At 42.7% G+C, this 24,241-nt stretch overlaps 1 protein-coding gene across 1 annotated transcript in view; it reads left to right on the top strand.

Moving 5' to 3' along the window:
- The window catches only part of LOC119292419, a 51,458-nt gene that overhangs the window by 22,747 nt on the left and 4,470 nt on the right, over positions 1–24,241 (top strand).

Raw genomic sequence — 24,241 nt, 5'->3', positions numbered from 1 at the left:
TATCAACTTTCAACTATATTTTCTCTAGGAACATATCTAAAACAGTAGAACTAAAGCGCGAGCTTACGACATAATTTGCAAAAGGTCTTTTGACTATGTTCAGGATAATTAAGTTCATCTTATGAACTCCCACTTAGATAGACATCCCTCTGGTCATCTAAGTGATCACATGATCCGAGTCAACTAGGCCGTGTCCGATCATCACGTGAGACGGACTAGTCATCATCGGTGAACATCTTCATGTTGATCGTATCTGCTATACGACTCATGCTCGACCTTTCGGTCTCCGTGTTCCGAGGCCATGTCTGTACATGCTAGGCTCGTCAAGTTAACCCTAAGTGTTTTCGCTGTGTAAAACTGTCTTACACCCGTTGTATGTGAACGTAAGAATCCATCACACCCAATCATCACGTGGTGCTTAGAAGCGACGAACTGTAGCAACGGTGCACAGTTAGGGGAGAACACTTCTTGAAATTTTGTAAGGGATCATCTTATTTACTACCGTCGTCCTAAGCAAACAAGATGCATAAACATGATAAACATCACATGCAATCAAATAGTGACATGATATGGCCAATATCATTTTGCTCCTTTTGATCTTCATCTTCGGGGCTCCATGATCATCATCGTCACCGGCACGACACCATGATCTCCATCATCGTGTCTTCATGAAGTTGTCACGCCAACGACTACTTCTACTTCTATGACTAACGCGTTTAGCAATAAAGTAAAGTAGTTTACATGGCGTTCTTCAATGACACGCAGGTCATACAATAAATAAAGACAACTCCTATGGCTCCTGCCGGTTGTCATACTCATCGACATGCAAGTCGTGATTCCTATTACAAGAACATGATCAATCTCATACATCACATATATCATTCATCACATCCTTTTGGCCATATCACATCACATAGCATACCCTGCAAAAACAAGTTAGACGTCCTCTAATTGTTGTTGCATGTTTTACGTGGCTGCTATGGGTTTCTAGCAAGAACGTTTCTTACCTACGCAAGACCACAACGTGATATGCCAATTGCTATTTACCCTTCATAAGGACCCTTTTCATCGAATCCGTTCCGACTAAAGTGGGAGAGACTGGCACCCGCTAGCCACCTTATGCACCAAGTGCATGTCAATCGGTGGAACTTGTCTCACGTAAGAGTACGTGTAAGGTCGGTCCGGGCCGCTTCATCCCACAATACCGTCGAAACAAGATTGGACTAGTAACGGTAAGCATATTGAACAACATCAACGCCCACAACTACTTTGTGTTCTACTCGTGCAAAGAATCTACGCAATAGACCTAGCTCATGATGCCACTGTTGGGGAACATAGCAGAAATTCAAAATTTTCCTACGTGTCACCAAGATCTATCTATGGAGAGACCAGCAACGAGTAGAAAGAGAGTGCATCTACATACCCTTGTAGATCGCTAAGCGGAAGCGTTCAAGTGAACGGGGTTGATGGAGTCGTACTCGTCGTGATTCAAATCACCGATGATCCTAGTGCCGAACGGACGGCACCTCCGCGTTCAACACACGTACAGCCCGGTGACATCTCCCACGCCTTGATCCAGCAAGGAGAGAGGGAGAGGTTGAGGAAGACTCCATCCAACAGCAGCACAACGGCGTGGTGGTGGTGGAGGAGCGTGGCAATCCAGCAGGGCTTCGCCAAGCACCATGGGAGAGGAGGAGTAGGGAGAGAGGTAGGGTTGTGCCAGAACTTCGTGTATCGCTCCCATGCGCCTCCCCACTATATATAGGGGTGGAGGGGCTGGTTTCTTGCCCTCCAAGTCCATTGGGGCGTTGGCCAAGGTGGGAGGAAAGAAATCTCATTATTTCCTTCCCCACCGATTGTTATCCCCCCCTTTTTAGGGATCTTGATCTTATCCCTTCGGGATATGATCTTATTCCTTCTAAGGGGGTATCTTGGTGCGCCTTGACCAGGGGTGTGGGGCCTTGCCCCCACTACCCACGTCCATGTGGGTCCCCCCATGCAGGTGGGCCCCACTCCGGAACCTTCTAGAACCTTCCCGGTACAATACCGAAAAATCCCGAACATTTTCCGGTGGCCAAAATAGGACTTCCCATATATAAATCTTTACCTCCGGACCATTCCGGAACTCCTCGTGATGTCCGGGAACTCATTCGGGACTCCGAACAACATTCGGTAACCACATACAAACTTCCTTTATAACCCTAGCGTCATCGAACCTTAAGTGTGTAGACCCTACGGGTTCGGGAGACATGTAGACATGACCGAGACGTTCTCCGGTCAATAACCAACAGCGGGATCTGGATACCCATGATGGCTCCCACATGTTCCACGATGATCTCATCGGATGAACCACGATGTCAAGGACTTAATCAATCCCGTATTCAATTCCCTTTGTCTATCGGTATGTTACTTGCCCGAGATTCGATCGTCGGTATCCAATACCTTGTTCAATCTCGTTACCGGCAAGTCACTTTACTCGTTGCGTAACACATCATCCCGTGATCAACTCCTTGGTCACATTGCGCATATGATTATGTCCTACCGAGTGGGCCCAGAGATACCTCTCCGTTTACACGGAGTGACAAATCCCAGTCTCGATCCGCATAAAACAATAGATACTTTCGGAGATACCTGTAGTGCACCTTTATAGTCACCCAGTTACGTTGTGACGTTTGATACACCCAAAGCACTCCTACGGTATCCAGAAGTTACACGCTCTCATGGTCGAAGGAAGAGATACTTGACATTGGCAAAGCTCTAGCAAATGAACTACACGATCTTTTGTGCTAGTCTTAGGATTGGGTCTTGTCCATCACATCATTCTCCTAATGATGTGATCCCGTTATCAACGACATCCAATGTCCATAGCCAGGAAACCATGACTATCTGTTGATCACAACGAGCTAGTCAACTAGAGGCTCACCAGGGACATATTGTGGTCTATGTATTCACACGTGTATTACGATTTCCGGATAATACAGTTATAGCATGAATAAAAGACAATTATCATGAACAAGGAAATATAATAATAACTAATTTATTATTGCCTCTAGGGCATATTTCCAACAATTATTAGATGTTGTGTGCCTGAGCATGAAAAAGAACAAATACTATGCAAGTGTCACTCTGAATCTTATGGAGGACACCACGATGGAGATAGAACTGCACACAAGGTACTACAATCTGGTTTTTATTGGCCTACTCTCTTCAAAGATGCTCGTAACTTTGTCTTATCTTGTGATGAATGTCAAAGAATAGGTAACATTAGTAGACGTCAAGAAATGCCTATGAATTATTCTCTTGTTATTGAACCGTTTGATGTTTGGGGCTTTGATTATATGGGACATTTTCCTGCCTCCAATGGTTATACACATATTTTAGTTGCTGTTGATTACATTACTAAGTGGGTAGAAGCTATTCCAACTAGAAGTGCTGATCATAACACTTCTATTAAAATGCTTAAAGAAGTTATTTTTCCGAGGTTTGGAGTCCCTAGATATCTTATGACTGATGGTGGTTCACACTATATTCATGGTGCTTTCCATAAGATGCTTGCTAAGTTTGATGTCAATCATAGAATCGCATCTCCTTATCACCCGCAGTCTAGTGGTCAAGTAGAGTTGAGCAATAGAGAGCTCAAATTAATTTTGCAAAAGACTGTGAATAGATCTAGAAAGAATTGGTCCAAAAAACTTGATGATGCATTATGGGCCAATAGAACTGCATACAAAAATCCTATGGGTATGTCTCCATATAAGATGGTTTATGGAAAAGCATGTCATTTACCTCTTGAACTTGAACATAAAGCATATTGGGCTATTAAAGAGCTCAATTATGACTTCAAACTTGCCGGTGAGAAGAGGTTGTTTGATATTAGCTCACTTGATGAATGGAGAACCCAAGCATATGAGAATGCCAAGCTTTTCAAAGAAAAAGTCAAACGCTGGCATGATAAAAGGATACAAAAGTGTGAGTATAATGTAGGAGATTATGTGTTATTATTCAACTCTCGTTTAAGATTTTTTGCAAGAAAACTTCTCTCAAAATGGGAAGGTCCCTACGTTATCGAGGAGGTCTATAGTTCTGGTGCTATAAAAATCAACAACTTCGGAGGCACAAATACGAGGGTGGTTAATGGTCAAAGAATTAAACATTATATTTCAGGTAATCCTATCAATGTTGAAACTAATATTATTGAAACCATAACCCCCGAGGAATAAATAAGAAACACTTTCCAGAATGTCCCAGACCCCGAAAAGGCATATGTACGTGGTACGGTAAGTAAACCGACTCCAAAACAACTCTAATGGCAATTTTTATCAGTTTTGGATTATTTAAGAATTTTAGGAAGAAAGAAGTAGTCTGAAAGAGACACGAGGCTCCCACGAGAGAGGAGGCCGCGCCCCCCTGTCTCGTGGGCACCTCGTGTGCCTCCCGGACTCCGTTTTCTTGTATGTTATGTATTTGGTCGGTAAAAATTCATTATATATACTCCCAAAGGTTTTGACCACTTTATCACGCAAATATCCTCTGTTTTCGTTTCGAGCTGTTTCCGTTTTAGATTTAGAGCACCATGACTTCTCCCTCCTCCAACAACGAAGACAAGGATGCTTGGCTATTGAAGATAGAGTTGAAAAGAGAGGATCTAGAAGATATCAACAAGGATGAAGGGATCAAGAAGGCCATGGAGGTTCAAGCTCCGGTGGTGAAAGAAGAAGACATCCCTCAACCTTTACCTAACCTTTTCACTTCAACAGAGATTGAAGCTTTCAAGATGATTGAGTTAGCCCGCATACAGAACAAGTATCTCACACAGGAGAATATTTTGTTGAAGGATCATATTGCTGGGCTCAAGGGCATTATCCGCAAATTGGAGGAGCTTTTACGCTCGATGTGCGATTATTCACCGTCATCATCAGCACCTCCATCACCTCCGAGGAAATAATCACATGGGTATGGGCACTCCCCTTGGCAACTGCCAAGCTTGGGGGAGGTGCCCCGATATCGTATCACCATCACACTCCTATCTTTACCGCTTTATTTAGTTCGATCCTTTTAGTAGTATCTTGATCTAGTAGATTGAAGTTTTGATATCAAGTAGTTTTGAGTTTTGTATTGTGATCTCTTTATGAAAGCGAGTCCGTGTGCTATATATAATAAAGATTAGTGTTGAGTCAAGGGCTTTGCTATGTTGCTATGATCTTAAGAAAGTAGAAAGAACAAAAGAGTTCATATTGATCTTATGGATAGTGATAACTTCACACATAGAAAGTAAGAGGCATAAAAATTGTTGAGAGTTGATGAACGTAGTCTTGGTCATCGTTGCAATTAATAGGAAGTGATAAGGAAAGAGGGGTTCACATATAGATATATTATCTTGGACATCTTTTATGATTGTGAAGCACTCATTAAGTATGACATGCTAAAAGAGTTGATGCTGGACAAGGAAGACAACGTAATGGTTTATGTTTTCCGACATCTCAGTTAAAGTATATTGTCATTGACCTTCCAAACATGTTGAGCTTGCCTTTCCCCCTCTTGCTAGCCAAATTCCTTGCACCAAGTAGAGATACTACTTGTGCTTCCAAATATCCTCAAACCCGGTTTTGCCATGAGAGTCCACCATACCTACCTATGGATTGAGTAAGATCCTTCAAGTAAGTTGTCATCTGTGCAAGCAATAAAAATTGCTCTCTCAATATGTATGACTTATTAGTGCAGAGAAAATAAGCTTTGTACGAACTTGTTGTGGAAGTAATAAAAGCGACGGATTGCATAATAAAGGTCCACATACAAGGGGCAATATAAAGTGACATTCTTTGGCATTAAGATTTCGTGCATCAACCCTAAACGCGCATGACAACCTCTGCTTCCCTCTGCGAAGGGCCTATCTTTTACTTTATGTTTTTACTTTATGCTTGAGTCAAGGTGATCCTCACATTTCCCCTTTTTCATTTTATCCTTTGGCAAGCTCCTCGTGTTTGAAAGATCATGATACATATATCCAATTGGATGTAAGTTGGCATAGGCTATTATTGTTGACATCACCTAAAGGTGAATACGTTGGGAGGCAACACAATAAGCCCCTATCTTTCTCAGTGTCCGGCTGAAACTCTATAACCACAAGTATTGTGTGAGTGCTAGCAATTATGGGAGACTATGAGATAGTTGAGTATGTGAGCTTGTTGAAAATCTCCATTATTGACTCTTTCTGATGTTACGATAAATTGCAATTGCTTCAATGACTGAGATTATAGTTTGTTAGTTCCCAATGAAGTTTATGAACCATACTTGACATTGTGAATTGTTTATTACTTCAGCATAGGAAATCATATGACAAAATCTATATATGTTACTGTTAATAGAATGATCATGATGCCCTCATGTACGTATTTTATTTTTATCGACACCTCTATCTCTAAACATGTGGACATATTTTTCGATTTCGGCTTCCGCTTGAGGACAAGCGAGGTCTAAGCTTGGGGGAGTTGATACGTCCATTTTGCATCATGCTTTTATATCAGTATTCATTGCATTATGGGCTGTCATTACACATTATATCTCAATACTTATGACTATTCTCTCTTATTTTACAAGGTTTACCGTGAAGAGTGGGAATGTCGGCACCTGGAATTCTGGCTGGAAAAGGAGCAAATGTTGGAAACCTATTCTGCACAACTCCAAAAGTCCTGAAACTCCACGAAACAACTTTTTGGATTTATTAAGAATTTATGAGCAAAAGAAATAGGCCAGGGGGCCCACACCCTATCCAGGAGACAGGGGGGCGCCCCCCCCCCTATAGGGCACGACCCCCTATCTCCTGGCCCCCCTGGTGGGCCTCCGGCGTCCATCTTCTGCTATATCATCACTTTTACCCTGGAAAAAAAAGTGGGCAAGCTTACGAGACGAAACTCCGCCGCCACAAGGCGGAACCTTGGCGGAATCAATCTAGGGCTCTAGCGGAGCTGTTCTGCTGGGGACACTTCCCTCCGGGAGGGGGAAATCATCACCAACGTTATCACCAACGATCCTCTCATCGGGAGGGGGTCAATCTCCATCAACATCTTCACCAGCACCATCTCCTCTCAAAACCCTAGTTCATCTCTTGTATCCAATCTTGTATCAAAACCACAAATTGGTATCTGTGGGTTGCTAGTAGTGTTGATTACTCCCTGTAGTTGATGCTAATTGGTTTACTTGGTGGAAGATCATATGTTCAGATCCTTTATGCATATTATTACTCCTCTGGTTATGAACATGAATATGCTTTGTGAGTAGTTACGTTTGTTCCTGAGGACATGGGTGAAGTCTTGCTATTAGTAGTCATGTGAATTTGATATTCGTTCGATATTTTGATGAGATGTATGTTGTCTTTCCTCTAGTGGTGTTATGTGAACGTCGACTACATGACACTTCACCATTATTTGGGCCTAGAGGAAGACATAGGGAAGTAATAAGTAGATGATGGGTTGCTAGAGTGACAGAAGCGTAAACCCTAGTTTATGTGTTGCTTCGTTAGGGGTTGATATGGACCCATATGTTTAATGTTGTGGTTAGGTTTACCTTAATACTCCTTTTTGTAGTTGCAGATGCTTGCAATAGGGGTTAATCATAAGTGGGATGCTTGTCCAAGTTAGGGCAGTACCCAAGTGCCGGTCCACCCACATATCAAATTATCAAAGTACCGAACGCGAATCTTACGAACGTGATGAAAACTAGCTTGACGATAATTCCCAATGTGTCCTCGGGAGCTCCTTCTTCATTATTAGAATTTGTCCAGGCATATCCTTTGCTACATAAAGGATTGGGCCACCTTGCTGCACTTTATTTACTTTATTTACTTTTTGCTCGTTACTATTTATCTTATCACAAAACTATCTATCACCTATTATTTCAGTGCTTGCAGAGAAAAGCTTACTGAAAACCGCTTATCATTTCCTTCTGCTCCTCGTTGGGTTCGACACTCTTACTTATCGAAAGGACTACGATAGATCCCCTACACTTGTGGGTCATCAAGACTCTTTTCTGGTGCCGTTGCCGGGGAGTGTAGAGCTTTTGGTGAGTGGAACTTGGTAAGGAAACTTTTATATAGTGTGCTGAAATTTTCTATTACTTGTCACTATGGAAACTAATCCTTTGAGGGGATTGTTTGGGGTATCTTCACCCCAACCAGAAGAGCAAAGAGATCCTCCTCAACCTACTGAACCTTATGAAAATATTCACTTTGAGATTCCTTCGGGTATGATAGAAAAACTGCTAGCTAATCCTTTTGCAGGAGACAGAACATTGCATCCCGACTTACACCTTATCTTTGTGGATGAAGTTTGTGGATTATTTGTGGGCAACATTGCATAAAATAAAAAATTTCCTACATTCACCAAGATCAATCTATGAGTTCATCTAGCAACGAGAGAGAGGAGTGCATCTACATACCCTTGTAGATGGCGTGCGGAAGCGTTCAAGAGAACGGGGTTGAGAGAGTCGTTCTCGTCGTGATCCAAATCACCGGAGATCCTAGCGCCGAACGGACAGCACCTCCGCGTTCAACACACGTACGGTCAGCGTGACGTCTCCTCCTTCTTGATCCAGCAAGGGGGGAAGGAGAGGTTGATGAAGATCCAACAACACGACGGTGTGGTGGTGGATGCAGCAGGGCTCCGGCAGGGCTTCGCCAAGCGACTACAGGAGGGAGAGGTGTAGCAAGGGGGGAAGGGAGGCGCCAGGTGTCAGGTGCGGCTGCCCTCCCACCCCCCTCTTTATATAGGGACACCAGGGGGCGCCGGCCCTAGGAGATGGGATCTCCTAGAGGGGCCGGAGGCCAAGGGGGAGACTTGCCCCCCAAGGCAAGTGGAGGCGCCCCCCTAGGGTTCCCAACCCTAGGCACAGAGGGGGGCCCGGGGGGGGGGGCGCACCAGCCCACCAGGGGCTGGTTCCCCTCCGACTTCAGCCCATGGGGCCCTCCGGGATAGGTGGCTCCACCCGGTGGACCCCCGGGACCCTTCCGGTGGTCCAGGTATAATACCGGTAACCCCCGAAACTTTCCCGATGGCCGAAACTCGACTTCCCATATATAATTCTTTACCTCCGGACCATTCTGGAACTCCTCGTGACGTCCGGGATCTCATCCGGGACTCCGAACAACTTTCGGTTTGCTGCATACTCATATCTCTACAACCCTAGCGTCACCGAATCTTAAGTGTGTAGACCCTACGGGTTCGGGAGATACGTAGACATGACCGAGACGGCTCTCCGTTCAATAACCAACATCAGGATCTGGATACCCATGTTGGCTCCCACATGCTCCTCGATGATCTCATCGGATGAACCACAATGTCGAGGATTCAAGCAACCCCGTATACAATTCCCTTTGTCAATCGGTACGTTACTTGCCCGAGATTCGATCGTCAGTATCCCAATACCTCGTTCAATCTCATTACCGGCAAGTCACTTTAGTCGTACCGTAATGCATGATCCCGTGACCAGATACTTGGTCACTTTGAGCTCATTATGATGATGCATCACCGAGTGGGCCCAGAGATACCTCTCCGTCAAACGGAGTGACAAATCCCAGTCTTGATCTGTGTCAACCCAACAGACACTTTCGGAGATACCTGTAGTGCACCTTTATAGTCACCCAGTTACGTTGTGACATTTGGTACACCCGAAGCACTCCTACGGTATCCGGGAGTTACACGATCTCATGGTCTAAGGAAAAGATACTTGACATTGGAAAAGCTCTAGCAAACGAACTACACGTGTATTACGATTTCCGGATAATAAAATTATAGCATGAATAAAAGACAATTATCATGAACAAGGAAATATAATAACAATCCTTTTATTATTGCCTCTAGGGCATATTTCCAACAGTCTCCCACATGCACTAGAGTCAATAATCTAGTTACATTGTGATGAATCGAACACCCATAGAGTTCTGGTGTTGATCATGTTTTGCTCGCGGAAGAGGTTTAGTCAATGGATCTGCGACATTCAGATCCGTATGTACTTTGCAAATATCTATGTCTCCATCTTGAACATTTTCACGGATGGAGTTGAAACGACGCTTGATGTGCCTGGTCTTCTTGTGAAACATGGGCTCCTTGGCAAGGGCAATAGCTCTAGTGTTGTCACAGAAGAGAGTGATTGGCCCCGACGCATTGGGTATGACTCCTAGGTCGGTGATGAACTCCTTCATCCATATTGCTTCATGCGCTACCTCCGAGGTTGCCATGTATTCTGCTTCACATGTAGATCCCGCCATGATTCTCTGCTTGCAACTGCACCAGCTTACTGCTCCATGATTCAACATATACACATATCCGGTTTGTGACTTAGAGTCATCCAGATCTTTGTCGGAGCTAGCGTCGACGTAACCCTTTACGACGAGCTCTTTGTCACCTCCATAAACGAGAAACAAGTCCTTTGTCCTTTTCAGGTACTTAAGGATATTCTTGACCGTTGTCCAGTGTTCCTTGCTGGGATTACTTTGGTACCTTCCTACCAAACTTACGACAAGGTTTACATCAGGTCTGGTATGCAGCATGGCATACATAATAGATCCTATGGCTGAGGCATAGGGGATGACACTCATCTCTTCTTTATCTTTTGCCGTGGTCGGGCATTGAGCCGAGCTCAATCTCACACCTTGCAATACAAGCAAGAACCCTTTCTTGGACTGATCCATTTTGAACTTCTTCAATATCTTATCAAGGTATGTGCTTTGTGAAAGACCTATGAGGCGTCTCGATCTATCCCTATAGATCTTGATGCCTAATATGTAAGCAGCTTCTCCAAGGTCCTTCATTGAAAAACACTTATTCAAGTAGTCCTTAATGTTGTCCAAAAGTTCTATATCATTTCCCATCAAAAGTATGTCATCTACATATAATATGAGAAATGCTACAGAGCTCCCACTCACTTTCTTGTAAACACAGGCTTCTCCATAAGTCTGCATAAAGCCAAACGCTTTGATCATCTCATCAAAGCGAGTGTTCCAACTCCGAGATGCTTGCACCAACCCATAAATGGATCGCTGGAGCTTGCACACTTTGTTAGCATTCTTAGGATCGACAAAACCTTCTGGCTGCATCATATACAGCTCTTCCTTAAGATAGCCGTTAAGGAATGCCGTTTTGACGTCCATCTGCCATATCTCATAATCATAGTATGTGGCAATTGGTAACATTATTCGGGCGGACTTCAGCTTCGCTACGGGAGAGAAAGTCTCATCGTAGTCAACCCCTTGAACTTGCCGATAACCCTTAGCGACAAGTCGAGCTTTATAGATGGTAATATTACCATCCGCGTCCGTCTTCTTCTTAAAGATCCATTTGTTTTCTATCGCTCGCCGATCATCGGGCAAGTCTGTCAAAGTCCATACTTTGTTTTCATACATGGATTCTATCTCGGATTGCATGGCTTCAAGCCATTTGTTGGAATCTGGGCCCGCCATCGCTTCTTCATAGTTCGAAGGTTCACCGTTGTCTAACAACATGATTTCCAGGACAGGGTTGCCATACCACTCTGGTGTGGAACGTGTCCTTGTGGACCTACGAAGTTCAGTAGCAACTTGATCCGAAGTACCTTGATCATCATCATGAATTTCCTCTCCACTCGGTGTAAGCAGCACAGGAACGTTTTCCTGAGCTGCACTACTTTCTGGTTCAAGAGGTAGTACTTCATCGAGTTCTACTTTTCTCCCACTTACTCCTTTTGAGAGAAACTCTTTTTCCAGAAAGGATCTGTTCTTGGCAACAAAGATCTTGCCTTCGGATCTAAGGTAGAAGGTATACCCAATGGTTTCTTTGGGGTATCCTATGAAGACGTATTTTTCCGACTTGGGTTCGAGCTTTTCAGGTTGAAGTTTCTTGACATAAGCATCGCATCCCCAAACTTTTAGAAACGACAGATTAGGTTTCTTCCCAAACCATAATTCATACGGTGTCCTCTCAACGGATTTAGACGGTGCCCTATTTAAAGTGAATGTAGCTGTCTCTAGAGCATATCCCCAAAAAGATAGCGGTAAATTGGTAAGAGACATCATAGATCGCACCATATCCAATAGAGTGCGATTATAACGTTCGGACACACCATTACGCTGAGGTGTTCCAGGCGGCGTGAGTTGTGAAACGATTCCACATTTCCTTAAGTGCGTACCAAATTCGTGACTTAAATATTCTCCTCCACGATCTGATCGTAAGAACTTTATTTTTCGATCACGTTGATTCTCTACTTCATTCTGAAATTCCTTGAACTTTTCAAAGGTCTCAGACTTGTGTTTCATCAAGTAAACATACCCATATCTACTTAAGTCATCAGTGAGAGTGAGAACATAACGATATCCTCCGCGAGCCTCAACGCTCATTGGACCACACACATCAGTATGTATGATTTCCAATAAGTTGGTTGCTCGCTCCATTGTTCCGGAGAACGGAGTCTTGGTCATTTTGCCCATGAGGCATGGTTCGCATGTGTCAAATGATTCATAATCGAGAGACTCTAAAAGTCCATCGGCATGGAGCTTCTTCATGCGCTTGACACCAATGTGACCAAGGCGGCAGTGCCACAAGTATGTGGGACTATCGTTATCAACTTTACATATTTTGGTATTCACACTATGAATATGTGTAACATTACATTCGAGATTCATTAAGAATAAACCATTGACCATCGGGGCATGACCATAAAACATATCTCTCATATAAATAGAACAACCATTATTCTCGGATTTAAATGAGTAGCCATCTCGCATTAAACGAGATCCAGATACAATGTTCATGCTCAAACTTGGCACTAAATCACAATTATTGAGGTTCAAAACTAATCCCGTAGGTAAATGTAGAGGTAGCGTGCCGACGGCGATCACATCGACCTTGGAACCATTCCCGACGCGCATCTTCACCTTGTCCTTCGCCAGTCTCCGCTTATTTCGCAGCTCCTGCTGTGAGTTACAAAGATGAGCAATGGCACCGGTATCAAATACCCAGGAGTTACTACGAGTGCTGGTAAGGTACACATCAATTACATGTATATCACATATACCTTTAGTGTTGTCGGCCTTCTTGTCCGCTAAGTATTTGGGGTAGTTCCGCTTCCAGTGACCCTTCCCTTTGCAATAAAAGCACTCAGCCTCAGGCTTCGGTCCATTCTTTGACTTCTTCCCGGCAACTGGCTTACCGGGTGCGGCAACATCTTTGCCGTCCTTCTTGAAGTTCTTCTTACCCTTGCCCTTCTTGAACTTAGTGGTTTTATTGACCATCAACACTTGATGTTCTTTCTTGATTTCTACCTCTGCTGACTTTAGCATTGAAAATACTTCAGGAATAGTTTTCACCATCCCCTGCATATTGTAGTTCATCACAAAGCAGCTCGGTGGGAGCGACTGAAGGATTCTGTCAATGACCGCCTCGTCTGGGAGGTTAATGTCCAGCTGGGACAGGCGGTTGTGCAACCCAGACATTTTGAGTATGTGCTCACTGACAGAACTATTTTCCTCCATCTTACAAGTATATAACTTGTCGGAGACTTCATATCTCTCGACCCGGGCATGAGCTTGGAAAACCATTTTCAGCTCCTCGAACATCTCATATGCTCCATGTTGCTCAAAATGCTTTTGGAGCCCCGGTTCTAAGCTGTAAAGCGTGCCGCACTGAACGAGGGAGTAATCATCAGCACGTGATTGCCAAGCGTTCATGACATCTTGGTTTTTCTGGGATGGGTGCTTCACCTAGTGGTCCTTCTAGGACATATGCTTTCTTGGCAGCTATGAGGATGATCCTCAGGTTCCGGACCCAGACCGTATAGTTGCTGCCATCATCTTTCAGCTTGGTTTTCTCTAGGAACGCGTTGAAGTTCATGTTGACATGAGCGTTGGCCATTTGATCTACAAGACATATTTTGCAAAGATTTTAGACTAAGTTCATGATAATTAAGTTCATCTAATCAAATTATTTAATGAACTCCCACTCAGATTTGACATCCCTATAGTCATCTAAGTGTTACATGATCCGAGTCGACTAGGCCGTGTCCGATCATCACGTGAGACGGACTAGTCATCATCGGTGAACATCTCCAGTTGATCGTATCTTCCATACGACTCATGTTCGACCTTTCGATCTCTGTGTTCCGAGGCCATGTCTGTACATGCTAGGCTCGTCAAGTTAACCTAAGTGTTTTTGCATGTGTAAAACTGTCTTACACCTTGTATGTGAACGTAAGAATCTATCACACCCGATCATCACGTGGTGCTTCGAAACGACGAACTTTAGCAACGGCGCACAGTTAGGGGGAACACTTTCTTGAAATTGTTATGAGGGATCATCTTATTTACTACCGTCGTTCTAAGCAAACAAGATGCATAAACATAATAAACATCACATGCAATTATATAGTAGTGACATGATATGGCCAATATCATATAGCTCCTTTGATCTCCATCTTCGGGGCTCCATGATCATCTTCGTCACCGGCATGACACCATGATCTCCATCATCATGATCTCCATCATCGTGTCTCCATGAAGTTGCTCGCCAACTATTACTTCTACTACTATGGCTAACGGTTTAGCAATAAAGTAAAGTAATTACATGGCGTTAAATCATTGACACGCAGGTCATACAATAATTAAGACAACTCCTATGGCTCCTGCCGGTTGTCATACTCATCGACATGCAAGTCGTGAATCCTATTACAAGAACATGATCTCATACATCACAATATATCATTCATCATTCATCACAACTTCTGGCCATATCACATCACAAAGCAATTGCTGCAAAAAGAAGTTAGACGTCCTCTAATTGTTGTTGCATCTTTTACGTGGCTGCAATAGGGTTCTAGCAAGAACGTTTTCTTACCTACGAATAACCACAACGTGATTTGTCAACTTCTATTTACCCTTCATAAGTACCCTTTTCATCGAATCCGCTCCAACTAAAGTGGGAGAGACAGACACCCGCTAGCCACCTTATGCAACTAGTGCATGTCAGTCGGTGGAACCAGTCTCACGTAAGCGTACGTGTAAGGTCGGTCCGAGCCGCTTCATCCCACAATACCGCGGAAGCAAAATAAGACTAGTAGTGACAAGAAAGTTGACAACATCTATGCCCACAACAGATTTGTGTTCTACTCGTGCAATAGAGAACTACGCATAGACCTAGCTTATGATGCCACTGTGGGGAACGTTGCATAAAATAAAAAATTTCCTACGTTCACCAAGATCAATCTATGAGTTCATCTAGCAACGAGAGAGAGGAGTGCCTCTACATACCCTTGTAGATCGCGTGCGGAAGCGTTCAAGAGAACGGGGTTGAGGGAGTCATTCTCGTCGTGATCCAAATCACCGGAGATCCTAGCGCCGAACGGATGGCACCTCCGCATTCAACACACGTACGGTCAGCGTGACGTCTCCTCCTTCTTGATCCAGCAAGGGGGGAAGGAGAGGTTGATGAAGATCCAACAGCACGACAGTGTGGTGGTGGATGCAGCAGGGCTCCAGCAGGGCTTCGCAAAGCGACTACAGGAGGGAGAGGTGTAGCAAGGGGGGAAGGGAGGCGCCAGGTGTCAGGTGCGGCTGCCCTCCCACCCCCCCCTCTTTATATAGGGACCCAAGGGGGGCGCCGGCCCTAGGAGATGGGATTTCCTAGGGGGGCGGCCAAGGGGGAGACTTGCCCCCCAAGGCAAGTGGAGGCGCCCCCTCCCCTAGGGTTCCCAACCCTAGGCGCAGAGGGGGGGCCAGGGGGGGCGCACCAGCCAACCAGGGGCTGGTTCCCCTCCCACTTCAGCCCATGGGGCCCTCCGGGATAGGTGGCCCACCCGGTGGTCCCGGTATAATACCTGTAACCCCCGAAACTTTCCTGATGGCCGAAACTCGACTTCCCATATATAATTCTTTACCTCCGGACCGTTCCAGAACTCCTCATGATGTCCGAGATATCATCTGGGACTCCGAACAACTTTCGGTTTGCTGCATACTCATATCTCTACAACCCTAGCGTCACCGAACCTTAAGTGTGTAGACCCTACGGGTTCGGGAGACACGTAGACATGACCGAGACGGCTCTCCGATCAATAACCAACAACGGGATCTGGATACCCATGTTGGCTCCCACATGCTCCTCGATGATCTCATTGGATGAACCACGATGTCGAGGATTCAAGCAACCCCGTATACAATTCCCTTTGTCAATCGGTACGTTACTTGCCCGAGATTCGATCGTCGGTATCCCAATACCTCGTTCAATCTCGTTACCGGCAAGTCACTTTACTCGTACCGTAATGCATGATCCCGTGACCAGACACTTGGTCACTTTTAGCTCATTATGATGATGCATTACCGAGTGGGCCCAGAGATACCTCTCTGTCAAACGGAGTGACAAATCCCAGTCTCGATCCGTGTCAACCCAACAGACACTTTCGGAGATACCTATAGTGCACCTTTATAGTCACCCAGTTACGTTGTGACGTTTGGTACACCCAAAGCACTCCTACGGTATCCGAGAGTTACACAATCTCATGGTCTAAGGATAAGATACTTGACAATGGAAAAGCTCTAGCAAACGAACTACACGATCTTTGTGCTATGCTTAGGATTGGGTCTTGTCCATCACATCATTCTCCTAATGATGTGATCCCGTTATCAATGACATCCAATGTCCATAGTCAGGAAACCATGACTATCTGTTGATCAACGAGCTAGTCAACTAGAGGCTCACTAGGGACATATTGTGGTCTATGTATTCACACGTGTATTACGATTTCCGGATAATACAATTATAGCATGAATAAAAGACAATTATCATGAACAAGGAAATATAATAATAATCCTTTTATTATTGCCTCTAGGGCATATTTCCAACATTATTTACACTTGCAAGTATCCCCGATGATGTTGTCAAAAGGAAGGTCTTCCCTTTATCTTTGAAGGGAGATGCAATGACATGGTATAGGCTATGTGATGATACGAGATTTTGGAATTATAAGCGACTGAAGTTGGAATTTCACCAGAAGTTCTATCCTATGCATCTTGTTCATCGTGATCGTAATTACATATATAATTTCTAGCCTCATGAAGGAGAAAGCATCGTTAAAGCTTGGGGGAGGCTTAAGTCAATGTTATATTCATGCCCCAATCATGAGCTCTCTCGGGAAATGATTATTCGGAATTTTTATGCTCGGCTTTCCCTTGATAATCGCAACCTGCTCAATACTTCCTATGCTGGTTCCTATATGCTAAAGACTATTGATTTCAAATGGGACTTATTGGAAAGAATTAAACGCAACTCTGAAGATTGGGGTTCCGACGATGGTAAGGAGTCAGGTATGACACCTAAGTTCGATTGTGTTAAATCTTTTATGGATACCGATGCTTTCCGTGGATTTAGCTCTAAGTATGGACTTGATTCTGAGATAGTAGCTACTTTTTGTGAAACTTTTGCTACTCACGTTGATCTCCCTAAGGAGAAGTGGTTTAAATATAATCCTCCTATTGAAGTGAAAGTAGTTGCACCTATTACAGTCGAAGAAAAGACTATTACATATAGTGATCCTATTATTCCTACTGCTTATGTTGAAAAACCTCCTTTTCCTGTTAGGATAAAATATCATGTTAAAGCTTCGACTGTTGTTCGTAAGAGTAATACTAGGACTTATACACCTCCTGAGCAAATTAATGTTGAACCTAGTATTGCTATGATTAAAGATCTCTTGGATGAGGACTTAGATGGGCATGCTATCTCTTTCTTGGGTGAAACTGCTAATATTGCTAGACCCGATACTAAGACATGTAGACCTGTTGTAGGCACGCCCGTTATTTCTGTTAAAATAGGAGATCATTGTTATCATGGCTTATGTGATATGGGTGCTAGTGCTAATGCAATACATTATGATCTTTATAAAAAAATTATGCACGATATTTCACCTGTTGAATTAGAAGACATTGATGTTACTATTAAGCTTGCTAATAGGGACACCATTAAACCTATTGGGATTGTTAGAGATATTGAAGTCTTGTGTGGGAAGATTAAATACCCTACTGATTTTCTTGTTCTTGGTTCCCCACAAGATGATTTTTGTCCCATTATTTTTGGTAGACCCTTCTTGAATACTGCTAGTGCTAAGATTAATTGTGAAAAGAATATTGTCACTGTTGGCATAGATGGTATGTCTCATGAGTTTAATTTCGCTAAGTTTAGTAGACAACCTCGTGAAAGGGAACCACCTAGTAAGGATGAAATTATTGGTCTTGCTTCCATTGTTGTTCCTCCAACTGATCCGTTAGAACAATATTTGTTAGACCATGAAAACAATATGTTTATGAGGGAAAGGGAAGAAATAGATGAAGTGTTCCTTAAACAAGAACCTATGCTAATACATAACCTTCCCGTTGAAATTCTTGGGGACCCCCTCCACCCAAGGGTGATCCCGTGTTCGAACTCAAACTCGTACCTGATAATCTCAAGTATGCTTATCTTGATGAAAAATAAAAATATCCTATTATTATTAGTGCTAACCTTTCAGAGAAAGAAGAAGAAAGATTATTGAAAACTCTGAAGAAGCACCGAGCAGCTATTGGATATACTCTGGATGATCTTAAGGGCGTTAGTCCCACGTTATGTCAACACAAAATTACATTGGAGGATGATGCCAAACTAGTTAGAGATCCTCAAAGATGATTAAACCCCAAAATGAAGGAAGTGGTAAGAAAGGAGATTCTAAAACTCCTTGAGGCAGGTATTATTTATCCCGTTGCTGATAGTGAATGGGTAAGCCCTGCCCATTGTGTCCCTAAAAAGGGAGGTATCACCGTTGTTCCTAATGATAAAGATGAATTGATCCCGCAAAGAATTATTACAGGCTATAGGATGGTAATTGATTTCCGTAAGTTAAATAAAGCTACTAAGAAAGATCATTACCCTTTACCTTTTATTGATCAAATGCTAGAAAGGCTATCCAAACACACACATTTTTGCTTTCTAGATGGTTATTCTAGCTTCTCTCAAATACCTGTGTCCGCGAAGGATCAATCTAAAACTACATTTACTTGCCCTTTTGGTACTTTTGCTTATAGACGTATGCCTTTTGGTTTATGTAATGCACCTGCTACCTTTCAAAGATGCATGATGGCTATATTTTCTGATTTTTGTGAAAAGATTTGTGAGGTATTCATGGATGACTTCTCCATCTATGGATCCTCTTTTGATGATTGTTTGAGCAACCTTGATCGAGTTTTGCAGAGATGCGAAGATACTTGTCTCATCCTGAATTGGGAAAAGTGTCACTTTATGGTTAATGAAGGCATTGTCTTGGGGCACAAGATCTCCGAGAGAGGTATTGAAGTTGATAAAGCCAAAGTTGATGCTATTGAAAAGATGTCATGTCCCTAGGACATAAAAGGTATAAGAAGTTTCCTTGGTCATGCCGTCTTTTATAGGAGGTTCATTAAGGACTTTTCTAAAATCTCTAGGCCTCTGACTAATTTATTGCAAAAAGATATTCCTTTTGTCTTTGATGATGATTGTGTAGAAGCATTTGAAACACTTAAGAAAGCTTTGATCACTGCACCTATTGTTCAGCCACCTGATTGGAATTTACCTTTTGAAATTATGTGCGATGCTAGTGATTATGCTGTAGGTGCTGTTTTAGGGCAAAGAGTCAATAAGAAATTGAATGTTATCCAGTATGCTAGTAAGACTCTTGATACTGCCCAGAGAAATTATGCTACTACTAAAAAAGAGTTCTTAGCAGTTGTGTTTGCATGTGATAAGTTTAGACCTTATATTGTTGATTCCAAAGTTACTATTCACACTGATCATGCTGCTATTAAATATCTTATGGAAAAGAAAGATGCTAAGCCTAGACTCATTAGATGGGTTCTCTTGCTCCAAGAATTTGACTTGCATATTATTGATAGAAAGGGAGCTGAGGACCCTGTTGCAGACAACTTATCTAGGTTAGAGAATGTTCTTGATGACCCACTGCCTATTAATGATAGTTTTCCTGATGAACAATTAGCGGTTGTCAATGCTTCTCGTACTGCTCCTTGGTATGCTGATTATGTGAATTACATTGTTGCTAAATATATATCGCCTAGTTTCACATACCAGCAAAAGAAAAAGTTCTTTTATGATTTAAGACATTACTTCTGGGATGATCCACACCTTTATAAAGAAGGAGTAGATGGTATTATTAGACGTTGTGTGCCTGAGCATGAACAGGAACAAATACTACGCAAGTGTTACTCTGAATCTTATGGAGGACACCACGCTGGAGATAGAACTGCACACAAGGTACTACAATCTAGTTTTTATTGGCCTACTCTCTTCAAAGATGCTCGTAAGTTTGTCTTATCTTGTGATGAATGTCAAAGAATAGGTAACATTAGTAGACGTCAAGAAATGCCTATGAATTATTCTCTTGCTATTGAACCGTTTGATGTTTGGGGCTTTGATTATATGGGACATTTTCCTGCCTCCAATGGTTATACACATATTTTAGTTGTTGTTGATTACGTTAATAAGTGGGTAGAAGCTATTCCAACTAGTAGTGTTGATCATAACACTTCTATTAAAATGCTTAAAGAAGTTATTTTTCCGAGGTTTGGAGTCCCTAGATATCTTATGACTGATGGTGGTTCACACTTTATTCATGGTGCTTTCCGTAAGATGCTTGCTAAGTATGATGTCAATCATAGAATCGCATATCCTTATCACCCGCAGTCTAGTGGTCAAGTAGAGTTGAGCAATAGAGAGCTCAAATTAATTTTGCAAAAGACTGTGAATAGATCTAGAAAGAATTGGTCCAAAAAACTTGATGATGCATTATGGGCAAATAGAACTGCATACAAAAATCCTATGGGTATGTCTCCATATAAGATGGTTTATGGAAAAGCATGTCATTTACCTCTTGAACTTGAACATAAAGCATATTGGGCTATTAAAGAGCTCAATTATGACTTCAAACTAGCCGGTGAGAAGAGGTTGTTTGATATTAGCTCACTTGATGAATGGAGAACCCAAGCATATGAGAATGCCAAGCTTTTCAAAGAAAAAGTGAAACGCTAGCATGATAAAAGGATACAAAAGCGTGAGTTTAACATAGGAGATTATGTGTTATTATTCAACTCTCGTTTAAGATTTTTTGCAGGAAAACTTCTCTCAAAATGGGAAGGTCCCTACGTTATCGAGGAGGTCTATCGTTCTGGTACTATAAAAATCAACAACTTCGAACGCACAAATCCAAGGGTGGTTAATGGTCAAAGAATTAAACATTATATTTCAGGTAATCCTATCAATGTTGAAACTAATATTATTGAAACCATAACCCCTGAGGAATAAATAAGAGACACTTTCCAGAACATTCCAGACCCCGAAAAGGCATATGTACGTGGTACGGTAAGTAACCCGACTCCAAAACAACTCTAATGGCAATTTTTATCAGTTTTGGATTATTTAAGAATTTTAGGAAGAAAGAAGTAGTCCGAAAGGGACACGAGGCTCCCACGAGAGAGGAGGCCGCGTCCCCCTGTCTCGTGGGCACCTCGTGTGCCTCCCGGCCTCCGTTTTCTTGTATGTTATGTATTTGGTCGGTAAAAATTCATTATATATACTCCCAAAGGTTTTGACCACCGTATCACGCAAATATCCTCTATTTTCGTTTCGAGCTGTTTCCGTTGCAGATTTAGAGCACCATGACTTCTCCCTCCTCCAACAATGAAGACAAGGATGCTTGTCTATTGAAGATAGAGTTGAAAAGAGAGGAACCAGAAGAGATCAACAAGGATGAAGGGATCAAGAAGGCCATGGAGGTTCAAGCTCCGATGGTGAAAGAAGAAGACATCCCTCAACCTTTACCTAACCCTTTCACTCCAACAGAGATTGAAGCTTTCAAGATGATTGAGTTAGCCCGCATACAGAACAAGTATCTCACACAGGAGAATATTTTGTTAAAGGATCATATTGCTGGGCTCAAGGGCATTATCCGCAAATTGGAGGAGCTTTTACGCTCGATGTGCGATTATTCACCGTCATCATCAGCACCTCCATCACCTCCGAGGAAATAATCACATGGGTATGGGCACTCCCCTTGGCAACTGCCAAGCTTGGGGGAGGTGCCCCGGTATCGTATCACCATCACACTCCTATCTTTACCGCTTTATTTAGTTCGATCCTTTTAGTAGTATCTTGATCTAGTAGATTGATGTTTTGATATCAAGTAGTTTTGAGTTTTGCATTGTGATCTCTTTATGAAAGCGAGTCTGTGTGCTATCTATAATAAAGATTAATGTTGAGTCAAGGGCTTTGCTATGTTGCTATGATCTTAAGAAAGTAGAAAGAACAAAAGAGTTCATATTGATCTTATAGATAGTGATAACTTCACATATAGAAAGTAGGAGGCATAAATATTGTTGAGAGTTGATGAACGTAGCCTTGGTCATCATTGCAATTAATAGGAAGTGATAAGGAAAGAGGGGTTCACATATAGATATATTATCTTGGACATCTTTTATGATTATGAAGCACTCATTAAGTATGACATGCTAAAAGAGTTGATGCTGGACAAGGAAGACAACGTAATGGTTTATGTTTTTCGACATCTCAGTTAAAGTATATTGTCATTGACCTTCCAAACATGTTGAGCTTGCCTTTCCCCCTCTTTCTAGCCAAATTCCTTGCACCAAGTAGAGATACTACTTGTGCTTCTAAATATCCTCAAACCCGGTTTTGCCATGAGAGTCCGCCATACCTACCTATGGATTGAGTAAGATCCTTCAAGTAAGTTGTCATCGGTGCAAACAATAAAAATTGCTCTCTAAATATGTATGACTTATTAGTGCAGAGAAAATAAGCTTTGTACGAACTTGTTGTGGAAGTAATAAAAGCGACGGATTGCATAATAAAGGTCCACATACAAGGGGCAATATAAAGTGACATTCTTTTGCATTAAGATTTCATGCATCAACCCTAAACGCGCATGACAACCTCTGCTTCCCTCTGCGAAGGGCCTATCTTTTACTTTATGTTTTTACTTTATGCTTGAGTTAAGGTGATCCTCACCTTTCCCCTTTTTCATTTTATCCTTTGGCAAGCTCCTCATGTTTGAAAGATCATGATACATATATCCAATTGGATGTAAGTTGGCATAGGATATTACTGTTGACATCACCTAAAGGTGAATACGTTGGGAGGCAACACAATAAGCCCCTATCTTTCTCAGTGTTCCGCTGAAACTCTATAACCACAAGTATTGTGTGAGTGCTAGCAATTATGGGAGACTACGAGATAGTTGAGTATGTGAGCTTGTTGAAAATCTCTATTATTGACTCTTTCTGATGTTACGATAAATTGCAATTGCTTCAATGACTGAGATTATAGTTTGTTAGTTCCCAATGAAGTTTATGAACCATACTTGACATTGTGAATTGTTTATTACTTGAGCATAGGAAATCATATGACAAAATCTATATATGTTACTATTGATAGAATGATCATGATGCCCTCATGTCCGTATTTTATTTTTATCGACACCTCTATCTCTAAACATGTGGACATATTTTTCGATTTCGGCTTCCGCTTGAGGACAAGCGAGGTCTAAGCTTGGGGGAGTTGATATGTCCATTTTGCATCATGCTTTTATATTAGTATTTATTGCATTATGGGCTATCATTACACATTATATCTCAATACTTATGGCTATTCCCTCTTATTTTACAAGGTTTACCATGAAGAGGGGGAATGCCGGCAGCTGGAATTCTGGCTGGAAAAGGAGCAGAAGTTGGAAACCTATTCTGCACAACTCCAAAAGTCCTGAAACTCCACGAAACAACTTTTTGGATTTATTAAGAATTTATGAGCGAAAGAAATAGGCCAGGGGGGCCACACCCTGTCCAGGAGATAAGGGACGGGCCCCCCTGTAGGGCGCGGCCCCCTATCTCCTGGCCCCCCTGGTGGGCCTCCGGCATCCATCTTCTGCTATATCATCACTTTTACCCTGGAAAAAATCCTGGGCAAGCTTACGAGACGAAACTCCACCGCCACGAGGCAGAACCTTGGCAGAATCAATCTAGGGCTCTGGCGGAGCTGTTCTGCCGGGGACACTTCCCTCTGGGAGGGGGAAATCATCACCAACGTCATCACCAACGATCCTCTCATTGGGAGGGGGTCAATCTCCATCAACATCTTCACCAGCACCAGCTCATCTCAAAACCCTAGTTCATCTCTTGTATCCAATCTTGTATCAAAACCAC

This window comes from Triticum dicoccoides, chromosome 4B (assembly GCF_002162155.2).
Source record: "Triticum dicoccoides isolate Atlit2015 ecotype Zavitan chromosome 4B, WEW_v2.0, whole genome shotgun sequence".
Taxonomy (NCBI): Eukaryota; Viridiplantae; Streptophyta; class Magnoliopsida; order Poales; family Poaceae; genus Triticum; species Triticum dicoccoides.
Note: the sequence above shows the minus strand (reverse complement) of the source record. Positions and strands in the feature narration are given on the sequence as shown.